Here is a 12,975-nt window from a genome sequence, read left to right as displayed (position 1 = left end):
TTCGAGACCAGCCTGGCCAACATGGTGAAACCCTATCTCTACTAAAAATTAGCCAGGCATGGTAGAACGTGCCTGTAGTCCCAGCTACTGAGGAGACTGAGGCAGGAGAATCGCTTGAACCTGGGAAGCAAAGGTTACAGTGAGCTGAGATCGCGCCATTGCACTCCAGCCTGGGAGCCTGGGCGCCTGGGCAATAGAGTGAGACTTCATCTCAAGAAAACAATAAAAAGCAACAACAACAAAAAATATTTTCCCCAAGTACTTTGGGGAAATTACCAAGCAAAATTTCTGTCAGTGTTGGCTAAACCTATGGCCAGATGAATCATCACATTAACTTAATTGTCTTATGACATTTCATGTAAGACTACTGTGAAAATTATTGAAATGAACTTCATAATCATTTTATATATCTCTCACGTTTAAATTGCTACATAAAGTATTACGTAAGTGTCGTAAATACATTTATTGAGAGCTTTCTAAAGAAAAGGCATTATGCCAAGCATTGGTTGGGGCAGAGGATAGAAAGACTAATAAAGCATAGCAGATAATATAACTAGGAATCCTGTGTTAATTTGATTCCTTGACTTGTGTTTGTGAGTTCATTGGTGTATAGAGAACTAATTAAAGACCAATTAAAGTTCACAAAGATGGTACAAACATTTGTGAAAAGAGGTGTGGAAACAAATGTAATAAAATTCAATAGATTTGTAGATTAAGAATTTTTTCCTGTTTTGGTCATCACAAAGTTCCTTTAGAAGGATGAAAAACATATCATCATACTGTGTGCTTCATCCATTCTTCAAAATTATGGTGTAGTACTGGGTAATTATTTCTTTTAATTTGCAAACATTTGTAAAAGGTTAGATAATTGTAACACATTATTTTAGAGAATGAGGTAAAGAGATATAAAATGGCTTAATTAAAAGAGCAGAAAATCATGGTCCTTAATTTTTAAATTGCTAAACACATTAGATCCTATTCTCTCATGAATGCATTTCCTCTTCTCTTTCTCTTGGGCAGACCAAACACATGAAAATATTAGATTGCTTACATTTTTCATAATACACATAAATAACATTAAAAACCATGCTGGTATTTACTGGTAAATTGCATAATCATGCCATTAGGTGTAAAAACAGAACATAGAGTGAGCTAACAGAATCTATTTGATACAAAGTACTGATTATTTTAATTATTCAATTTTTAAAATATTCATTCATCTTTTGTTATTAGTATTTGTTAAGACATGAGGATTGTCCATATTTAACATCTTTGAAAATATTAAATGTAACTTCTGAAGTCATTCGTTACTTATCATTGTTATGGATGAATATGAATAGCCATCTTCAAAGGTATTTTATCATAGCAATATGCAAAGGTCTTTATCACCAACATTACTAACATAATCATAGACATCCATTGCTACTATATGTTGTAGGAATTATTAAAAAAACACATCAGTAGTAATCATTTTTGGTGACCTTAGAGTCACTCTCTGGACTGGATTTCACAAACTTCAACTGAGGTCTGGGATATAACTTGTATTTTTTATAATTAAGACAGAGAAAAAGAGAAAACAACAACAAAAATGAAGCAACAGTAAACTGCCAACTCCAGCTGCCTTTCTGGAAGGCCTAATTTGAGGATGTCTGAAATTCTGTAACACTGGCTCCCAGACATACCATGTTTATTTGTACATCACACCTTTGCCCACCTCTGCTCAGTGGACCTCCAACCTACAATGCCTCCCTTGTTCCTCTGTCTCGCTTCAGGTTAGTCATTGTTCAAAATTATTTCTACATTGTCTTATTCCAGCTTTGACTGGTGTGGGCCCCTTAAAATGCCTAAGACTTAATCCCTTTAGTATTTTTTTCTGCCATCTACCTGTGACTTTATAACATCCCTTTTATTGTTTTTTTCCAGCTGTTATTGAAGTCTTCTGGTACAATGTGACATTTCCAGCGTCTGGTCTTCCAATCAGATCAGTGGCTCTCAGTGGACCAACTGATAAGGAACATTTGGAAAATGTTACAATGATTGAGGGCTGTACTGGTATTTGGTGGGCAGGGAATAACAATGTCCTGTGATGTATCCATCACAATGGAAAATTATCCGATGTCTTGGGCAAATGGCAGCAGTCCTGCCAGACAAATTGAAGGTGAAAAATTCATTTATAATTGCCTAAGTTCAGAGCTTCTCTCTGTTTTACATACAAATACAAGAAATGTTTGGCACGGTTTTAATGTATACTGAATTACAGGAATCCAATTACAGTATATTTTGCTTAACGTAGACATTTGCTAAGAATTATTCATCATTTTGTAGATCACAGCATTACATAACTGCTTCAGAGATATAATAAAACTCATCAGTCTCCCTTAGCATCTATAGGTCAGTCATCTCACATCTCACAGCTTCTTCTGTCTCCTGGTATATTTGTGTATGAATGTTTATATACTACAACAAATAGCATTTTTATAAATTCCTTTTATTTACATTATAATTAGGACATAACATTACTTTTAAAAGTTATATGTGTAGGTTAAATTACCTTATTAATAAATTTCATTGTTTTAGTGTAGCAAGACAATGTTACAAAATATTTCTTTAAAACCAAGAAGGGGCATTGAGCCTGGGAGTTGAGAACTATAGAACCATATTGTATGCATTCATGGGAGAAAACGACTGGAAAGGCGACAAGGTGAAGTGGAAAACTAGAATGTATTAAGAATTTCCTTTGTGCCAGGTATGGCGTCATTGATTCTAAAATATAGTGAATACTCTGCAGAGCTCTCCCAGCAATCACTAAGTGTTAAATAACATGCAATCACTAAGTGTTAGAAAAGGCAATAGTTCAAGGTATAAAACGTTTACTGAAGGATAACAACAAAGTTCTTAATGTGGCTTTCTCAAATATATGCTCTGACCTATCTACTTCTCTATTTCACCTGGTATCCCTCCCACCTCTCCTTGTCCTATAGCCCCTGACCTCCTTTTCTGAGCTCCAGCCTCTTTACTCTCCTTTCAGTTACTGTACTTCACCAGGCTGTCTTCTTCCTTGGGGCATTTGCACATGCTGTTCCTTATGCCTAGGAAGCTCATCTTTACACTACTTCCTCTTTTTCTTGAGGAATGCTCTCTCTGGAACTATTCCTGTGCTTTTTAAAATGCATGCTTCTTTTCTCGCTTCTCATTACTTCATGGAAATCCCTCCATGTCAAAAGACAGAGTTCTAATTGTTTATTTGAATGGGTGCATAATACCCCTTGGTGAGGATATATTATATACGTAGCACTGTCTAATTGATTAGAATTTTATATCCAGATTATTTTTTCTACTATTCACAATATTGCCATCAACATCCTTGTATATTAAAAAAAATATCTACTATGAACTCCTCCTTCACAGTTTAACTTAACTCTCTCTTTCACAGGAAAGCCTCATGGTTTCTTAGACTCTCAATTCTAGGTTTACAAGCTTCTACGTACTTTTTCTTCCTAATGTGTTACGCCATTCTTTGTGTTGCTATAAAAAATACTGAGGGCCGGGTGCAGTGGCTCACACCTGTAATCCCAGCACTTTGGGAGGCCGAGGCGGGCAGATCACGAGGTCAGGAGATGGAGACCATCCTGGCTAACACAGTGAAACCCCGTCTCTACTAAAAATACAAAAAAAATTAGCCGGGTGTGGTGGTGGGCACCTGTAGTCCCAGTCACTTGGGAGGCTGAGGCAGGAGAATGGCGTGAACCCGGGAGACAGAGGTTGCAGTGAGCCGAGATCAGGCCACTGCACTCCAGCCTGGGCAACAGAGTGAGACTCCGTCTCAAAAAAAAAAAAAAATACTGAGGCTGGGTAATTTATAATGAAAAAAAGGTTTAATTTGCTTATGGTTCTGTAGGCCGTACAGGAAGCATGGTGCTGGCATCTCCTTGGCTTCTGGGGAGGCCCCAGGAAGCTTGCAATCATGGCAGAAGACAAAGGAGTAAGCCAGTGTCTCACATGGTGAGGGCCACAGAAAAAGGAAGGGGAGGTGTCACGCATATTTTAAACAATCAGTCTCATGATAACTCACTATCATGAAGACAGCACCAAACCATGAAGCTGTCATAGTTATAATATTAGGTTTACTTATACAAAAGATCAACTCTTCTGGTTCTCAGAGAACACACAATTGTTTCTGGAGGAAACTGTGAGCTTCAAAGGATTCAACATCTCCATTACTCAGTATCAAACCTCCAATATCAAAATTTATCTCCTAGTCACTGCTGTAATTATTGGAATAAAATTATTCATAATTTATAGTGAAAATATTCATATTTAAATCACAAATATAATAGATACACTTTTTTTTTTTTGAGACTGAGTTTTCACTCTTGTTGCCCAGGCTGGAGTCCAGTGGCATGATCTCAGCTCACTGCAACCGCCGCCTCCAGTGTTCAAGCAATTCTCCTGCCTCAGCCTCCTGAGTAGCTGGGATTACAGGCGCCCACCACCACACCCAGCTGATTATTGTATTTTGTGTAGAAACAGGGTTTTACCATGTTGGCCAGGCTGGTCTCAAACTCCTGACCTCAGGTGATCCACCTGCCTAGGTGTCTCAAAGTGCTGGGATTACAGGTGTGAGCCACCATGCCCAGCCTAGATACATTTTTGAACAGTGCTCTTTTCTATCTCCTACTCCCTGTATTCAAACTAAAAATATATTTCTCTAGTAGGTATTAAACAGGAATCCCCAGTAAAACACTAAACTTTATTTAAGTGTATGTTTGCCAGGGCTCCAGTTCTACCTACAGATGTAGGCAGAATAAAATTCATGGTCACTATGATTGTTATTTGAAAAAAGAGAGTTATGGAAGAGTATTTAACCAAAAAAAATCACAAAAATATATAAGATACTATTGCTGTACACAGATTGCATTGCTGTTTGTTAGTGTATAAAGAACAAATAATTTGTAGTTTAAAAATCTAGGCCGGGTGTGGTGGCTCATGCTTGTAATCCCAGCACTTGGGAAGTCTGAGGCAGGCGGATCACAAGGTCAGGAGTTCGAGACCATCCTGGCTAACCTGGTGAAAACCCATCTCTACTACAAATACAAAAAAAAAAATTAGCCAGGCATGGTGGCAGGCGCCTGTAGTCCCAGCTACTCAGGAGGCTGAGGCAAGAGAATGGCATGAACCCGGGAGGTGGAGCTTGCAGTGAGCCGAGATCATGCCACTGCACTCCAGCCTGGGCGACAGAGCGAGACTCCATCTCAAAAAAAAAAAAAAAAAAAAAACTATTATGAAAAATGGCTGGGCCATTAGAGCATTTAGAATGAGAAATGGTAAGAAGAAAATTAAAATACAGATGGAATAGAATTTGAACTCCAATTCCATTACTAAATTTGAGCCCAAGTTTTAGAGCCAGTTGATTTTAATTTAAATTCTGAGTTTTTCGAGATTTGTTATGACCACTTAGCATAGCAACTTAAATTTCTATGTCTCCATATCCATATCCCTAAATCTAGCATAATTATAATAATACTGACTAACCTCAAAAAGATGTTGGGTAGCTTGTAAAACCTGCAATTATCATACAAAAGTCCAGTATCACTATGGTTATCATTACTGCAGACATTCCGCACCTATTTCAAACACCAAAGCCAAGACCAGCTCTAAGATGAATTAGACAGAAACATAGTCTTTTTTCTCTAAGTGGCAAAAATTCCTTTATAATGGTTTATCTTAAATGACCATGTTCTAAAGAGACCAGCTGATATTTCAAAATAATTCCCCCCAAATTAAGTTTTCACTTAGCACAACCTGTGGACAAAGTGAAGGTATTTATCTTCAATTAAGCCAATCAGATTTTCTCTTGGAATTTGGAGACAACTTCAGCATGTGTCTGAAGCTATAAAATCAAACTGTGCAGTAACTATATGTAGTCATGCAGATAGAAAAGCAAAGAAAACTGATCTGAAAAGAGGACAAGGACACAAAGGCACAGGGCAAAGAAAAGACAAAAAATGAAACTGAGTTCTAATTGCTTTTCATTTCGTAGCTCCAGGTTCTGCATGAGGCTTGGATGTGATCCTGTCCGTAGGCTCTGGGAGATGAGATATGCATACATCCTCATAACACATTTTCCATTCCTATATTTGTAAACACAAATGGGTGTCTGTTACTTGTGTTCTAAAGAATTCCAGCTAATAACCTATTTTAGTATCAGGTGAAGTGCTGAGAATAATAGACCCTCAGAAAATATGGAACTGGCTAAATTAGGCAAGTTTCAGGTCCAGAAAGGTTTTCCCACTCCAGGGGAGAAATTGGTAGTCTACTATACAGTGATGTTTTTGAATAAGCTTTTATCTGTTGGTTCTTAATACTTAGGCTGAATGCTTACCAATGATGAAACTTTTGTAGAAATAGTAGCAAATATCTGCAGATGTGAGAGTGTGTTGTTTGCGCCCTGATATATTTCATTTTAGCCTAGAATGTGCTCCAATCCTGTGCTCAATTGTAATTTAAAAAAATAAATAAATAAAAATAAAAAAATAAAAATGGCTGTGTCACTGATTTAAAATATTTGAGGTCCAGGCAAAAAAATAATAATAATAATCATGAATCAAATGAATTGCAGCAGGTAGATTCAGCTGGAACTATGGATAAGATTGATGCTGACTGAAAAACTACAGAATCTTAATATTGGATGTATACATATCAAACTTGACCATCCTTCCTACCTGCAACCTGAATGTCTTTAGAACAATCCTCTAACATTTGCTCCTAGTAATAATAGTTTCTTCATTACCTTGTGAAACTCATCCCATCACTACATTGTCAGGAGAAGGAGGCAGGACAGGGTCATGGTAAGAAAGGCTCCTTCCTCATCCCATTGTTACCCACCTATGGTCATTGTTACCTATCTGTGGTCTGTGGCTGAGTTTAATCAACAGAAAAATATGAGGATGGTTGAGCACTCTCAATAGCTCATCATCACAAGCAGGGAGTTTTCATGATAGAATAAGGGTTGGGGAGTGTCTTTACAGACAGTGTCTTACGGAAACGTTTTGTTTTTTGGTTGGTTTGTTTGTTTTTAGCAAACCAAGTCCCCCAAAATGAAATCAAAAGACAGCAAATACAAAAGCTTTAAGATGGTGTGAAATTCTAAAGAACAGTGACCCATGGTAATAAATAGTAAGGGAAGTGTTAGCCACTTGGGTTACCCACAGATCCAAATTTAAACACTACTAGGAAGTAAGTGGTGTTTTCATACCTATGTGTGTGTGCAAACACACACACCCACTCACAGAAACCTTCCTCATGCTCCTTTTGGGAGTAGCCTTGAACAGCACTACCTAAGGAAAAAATTAAGATTTATTTCATTTAAAAAAAAGTAGGCCAGGCGCAGTGGCTCACGCCTGTAATCCCAGCACTTTGGGAGACTGAGGCGGGCGGATCACGAGGTCAGGAGATTGAGACCATCCTGGCTAACATGGTGAAATTCCGTCCCTACTAAAAACACAAAAAAAAGTTAGCCGGGTGTGGTGGCGGGCCCCTGTAGTCCCAGATACTCGGGAGGCTGAGGCAGGAGAATGGCGTGAACCCGGGAGGCTGAGCTTGCAGTGAGCCGAGATTGTGCCACTGCACTCCAGCCTGGGCGACAGAGCGAGACTCCATTTCCAAAAAAAAAAAAAAAAAAAAGCATTTTTTTTCACCACCATTGCTTATCAGGTGTGTTGGCCATGGTTAAATTTAAAATTTTAGGGCACAGTTTACAATGTGGTAAGAGTCTATACCTGGACAGATTGAGAATAAACTGGAGAAAGGAATGAGCTTCGCTTAGGGAAAATTAACCCAGACTAAAATGGCCCTCAGTTGTTTTTTTCTAGCCAACATCTTTCTTTAAAAAGTAATATTTCCCTATTCCTTTTGTATGTAGTGGAGCTGGAAACCACAATGTCTCTTAACCGTCCCACAGCCACAGTGATCAGCGCGTGACCTAGCCATCCACGTTTTACTGGGAAGAAATAAAGGACTAGGATGCTTGAATCATCCAGACAGGGCCAATCTGAGGTTGTCTCTGGAATCCAAATCCCAACATTAATAACAATTGGGTTTTTTTCTTTTTTAAACTTATAAAATATTTTAGCCATACTTAAATGTGTAAAAAATTATATAGCAAGAATCCATATAACCACCAACTAGTTTAAGAAATAAAATATTACCAACACAGCTAAGGTTCCTACGTACCCCATTGCAGCTCATTCACCTATGGTCCTGCAGAAGTAATCACTCTGCTCAATTTAATGTTTATTATTCCCATGTCAGTTACGAAACTTTTTTTTAACATATGTAGATGTTCATAAAAAATATATAGTATTGGCTGGGCGTGGTGGCTCACACCTGTAATCCCAGCACTTTGGAAGGCTGAGGTGGGCGGATCATGAGGTCAAGAGTTCGAGAGCAGCCTGGCCAATACGGTGAAACCCCATCTCTACTAAAAATACAAAAATTAGCCAGGCGTGGTGGTGCGCACCTGTAGTTCCAGCTACTTGGGAGGCTAACGCAGAAGAATCGCTTGAACCCAGGAGGCAGAAGTTGCAGTGAGCCGAGATCGCACCACTGCACTCCAGCCTGGGTGACAGAGCAAGACTCTGTCTCAAAAAAAAAAAAAAAAAAAAAAAGAATATATAGTATTATTTTGTGGAGTTTAAAATGATATCAGTGTTTTACTGTTAACTGTAGTTACCCCACTGTGCAATAGACCAACATAGTTTATTCCTTATATCTAATTACAACTTTGTACACATTGGCCAACCTCTCTTCATCCTCCCCTCCTCCTCCTTTTCCCCCTCCTCTCTCCAGTGACTGATTACCACTGTTCTACTCTCTGCTTCTATGATATCAGTTGTTATTTTTTAGATTGCACATATAACTAAGATCATGCAATGTTTGCACTGAAACATCAAATTGTATTCCATACATGTGTACAATTACAAAAATTTGTCAATTTTGCAAATGGATAATTTTTTAAAACTGTATCAGTATATCATACTGTAATTCCAGAAGTTAGAGGCTGTCTTTCTGCTAAGATTGTTAAACTGGGGTTAGTAGCCTGGAGTGTTGGCTTCCATCTTTCTTAACTGCATGTAGGAAAAATGTGTGAAGAAAAAGAAAATGAAGCCAGCTTATTAAAAAAAAAATAAGCCATGGGGCGAGGGGAAGGTGGGGGTGGAAAGAAGGGAGAGAGAGAACAAAAAATTTACTACATTGATTGAGACTTGAATAGAGCCAAGTCTAAAACTATCAGCCCAGTTCCCATTTTAAATTTAATCTGGCCAGGTGCAGTGGCTCATGCCTGTAATCCCAGCTACTGGGGAGGCTGAGGCATGAGAATCGCTTGAAACTGGGAGGTGGAGGTTACAGTGAGCAAGATGGCAACACTGCATTCCAGCCTGGGTGACAGAGTGAGACTCTGTCTAAAAAAAAAAAAATACATATATATATATAAATGGAATCTGATATGAGTTGGGTTTTGTCCGTGTAAACCAAAGAGTTCAATATATAAATTTGTATATTGAAAAGTAAAACTGCAGGTACAAATCTTGAAATGAGAAATTGTCTGAGTCCCGATTTCTTTGTAGGCAGCAATGATCCCTGTATCTCTGCACTGGAGATTGGAAATGCTTGTTATGTTTCTGATATGCCTTCTTCAGGTGGAACTTTGGAGAACCTAAAAGAAATAGATGAGAATGTTGGCAAATACTGTTCACTTTCAGCAGCTTCCAGTAAGATCCTGCAAGAAGTGGTCATGCTTAGGTTCTTAAGCCATGCTTAGGTTCTTATCTGCCATTAGAAAGACAGCAATATTTAGCTTTGTTAATAAAGCACAACACAGGAATCTGGGATGGCTGAGAGTCAGAAAAGCAGTGCTTTGTGAATTTTGAAAGAAAATAACTCATTTGCTTTTAAGCAAAAGTTAGAGCAGACAAAATCAGGGAGGTAAGAGAATAAGATTGCTGGCCAGGCACGGTGGCTCACGCCTGTAATCCCAGCACTTTGGGAGGCTGAGGCAGGTGGATCACAAGGTCAGGAGATTGAGATCATCCTGGCTAACATGGTGAAACCCCATCTCTACTAAAAATACAAAAAATTAGCTGGGCATGGTGGCACGTGCCTGTAGTCCCAGTTACTTTGGAAGCTGAGGCAGGAGAATCGCTCAAACCCGGGAGGTGGAGGTTGCACTGAGCAGAGATCATGCCATTGCACTCCAGCCTGGGTGACAGAGTAAGACTCCATCTCAAAAAAAAAAAAAAAAAAAAAAAAAAGAAAGAAAGAAAGAAAAGAAAAGCAAAAAAGAAAAAGAAAAAGAAAGAAAATAAGATTGCTATCCAGGAGTAGCTTAAGTCATAGATTTTATGACTTAACACATTTTATTCCAAACACATCTTAATATTTGTTCCCAGACTGACAGAGGTAATACTCTCTCTCTTCAGGTAGTAGACAGTGTAAAGCACTCTCTACTGGGATGCACTGGGACAGGGTACAGACAGGTTCACCTTCACCACCTTCAGCTGAGGGCACAGTGGAAGCCGGTGAGCAGAGGCCTCAGGAGACTAGCAGAGCACTAACGGCAATTACTGAGACAAACACTTGTGGGGTTAAGAGTCAGCGCTCTAGATCCAAGATTTCTAATGCTGATTATTATCCTTTGGGGATTTCAGAAGTAAATTAACAAGCAAAGGAGTGGGTACTTCAGGAAATGTAATTGTCAGAGAACCCTCAAGCCTGAAAAAGATCTATTTTTGCTCAACCATTAATTCAACACTCAGTTTATTATAATCATATTCACAGAAAATGGGTGGACTAAGAGATTATAGTTCCACAGATGAAATCTTATCATATGCTGCTTTGGATTATGACCACGGAGGAAAATGAACCCTGGCAATCCTCCTGGTAGTCATAGGAAAAGGAGGCAGATATGTAACCTGGAAACTACTCCATGGCCAAAGGTAGGGATCCTTACTACCCCTTCCTATAGAATATGATTTATGCTAAGATTCAGTGATGGCTATTTGTTATTTTTCCTTCTCTACTTCACAAATAAGACAGCAATTGCAGTTACCTTTTTTTTTTAATCTTCTGCCTTCCTTCATGGTGGATTTTAAGTGTTAGGGTGGTTAAATTCATCATAGAGGATTGTATCTGGACCTGATCAATAGATATGTTATCTGGAGATGACACTGATTTATTTCCCTTAGGAACTGAGCACATATTTGGTGGTATTTGGAATTATTATAGCTTATTTGGTGGAGACATATAATAATTTCTCATAATGTGAATGCTGGGCAGCTAGGGTTGGAATATAGCAGTGGCTTTGAAAATATCTTATAAACACACTACCTTTGTGGAGCCATCCCTTCCCTATTCATGTGATTCCAGTGGGGCTGTCAATCATACAGTAAGTCTTTACCCCCATCTATTTGTCCCAGCCTGACACATCTCTGGACACAGATAAATCTCCATTTATCTTAAGTAGAGCAATTGGACCTATGTGGGCCTATGATCAAAACAAGATCAGCTTCCTCCAGTTATGAAGTCGTTGAGTAGTTTGTCGTTATGCATAAGTTAGTTGGATCATGGATAGGACACCTTTGGGTAGAAAGAGAGAATTACATATGTGTTGAGAAATTAAGAGTATATTTTAGATCTTTTTTTGCCATACTAATAATAATCCTTCTTCTGCCCAAGCATCATGAGGATGAGATGGCCACCATTCTTAACTTGTATCGATTTCTCTTCAGTCCTAACAAGGTCAGAAGATGATTACTAAGCAAAATTGGACTGACTACACTTTCTCCCCTGTATAGAAACGGAATTCAGAGTCAGCTAGTTAGTCCTGCATGTGTCTGGACCTTCAACATGTAAATTTGGGGGCTATGGCAATGCCATTCCACCTTAGGGATGAAAAGCAGAGATTTCTGCTTTCAGCCATTATGTAGAGACAAAAAAAAAAAAAAAAAAGATGCAGATGTGCAGAAATAAAAAGAGAAATGCTTAAATGGAGTTTTAATGGTTCTCCTCATTCTAATCCCATTGTCTTCTGAGTCCTAATACCATTCCAGCCCTTATGTCACTCCTGTCTCTGTAAATTCAATTAAGCTTCATTGCATGCTTGCACTACCCTTAGTTGGGTTCCGTTTACTTGCAACTAGATGTTTCAAAACAAAACAGCTATGTAGTCAAAATAATAATTATGATGGCAATAATAACAATAATGTTAGTTTATATTAAGCATTTTTCAAAGCTATGCATGAATTATGTAATGTTCACTATAAACTCAAGAGATAGGTGCTATTATTATCCCCAACTCAATATATTAACATATATTGTTACATGTTTAGGTGAAAAAAATCATCCAAGCAAGTTATTACTACGAATTAAAGAATCAGTAGATACTGAGTTCCTTTAAGTAAACTGCGATATTATAATAAACTTCCAACCAAAAAGATGAGAGATAAATATTCTCAGAAAGGCTGCAAGTTCTCTTCTTGAAATTGGTTATTCACTAGCACGTCATGATCGTTACAGGGAGGTGAATACCAGCCATTCAGTGACATTATTAGATGCTCTGACAGATAATACTATTTGATCAAAAAAAAAAAGTCACCCAAAACAAAAACAAAACAACATCCCACTGACACTGAGCCTGTTTTAAGTTCTCAGAAAAAATCTGAATATTAGATAATATCCTCTGTCTTCAGCATCCAGTTTTGTTTTCCCTTGATATTTTTCTTAGCCAAAGCTCTGACTTTAAGCAAATGCTTACATGACTCAGATAATTTGATGTAACATGAAAGAATAACTTTGCCCCTAGCTGATCTGAGCTCATGCACTGCCTGAATAAAATGTCTGGAAAAAAAATTAACGACAGAGAATTTAACGTATGACAAGACCTACCGTGATATAATTCAATGTAAAGAGAGAGCTAGA

This window comes from Pongo pygmaeus, chromosome 5, assembly GCF_028885625.2.
Source record: "Pongo pygmaeus isolate AG05252 chromosome 5, NHGRI_mPonPyg2-v2.0_pri, whole genome shotgun sequence".
In the NCBI taxonomy this organism is placed as follows: Eukaryota; Metazoa; Chordata; class Mammalia; order Primates; family Hominidae; genus Pongo; species Pongo pygmaeus.
Note: the sequence above shows the minus strand (reverse complement) of the source record.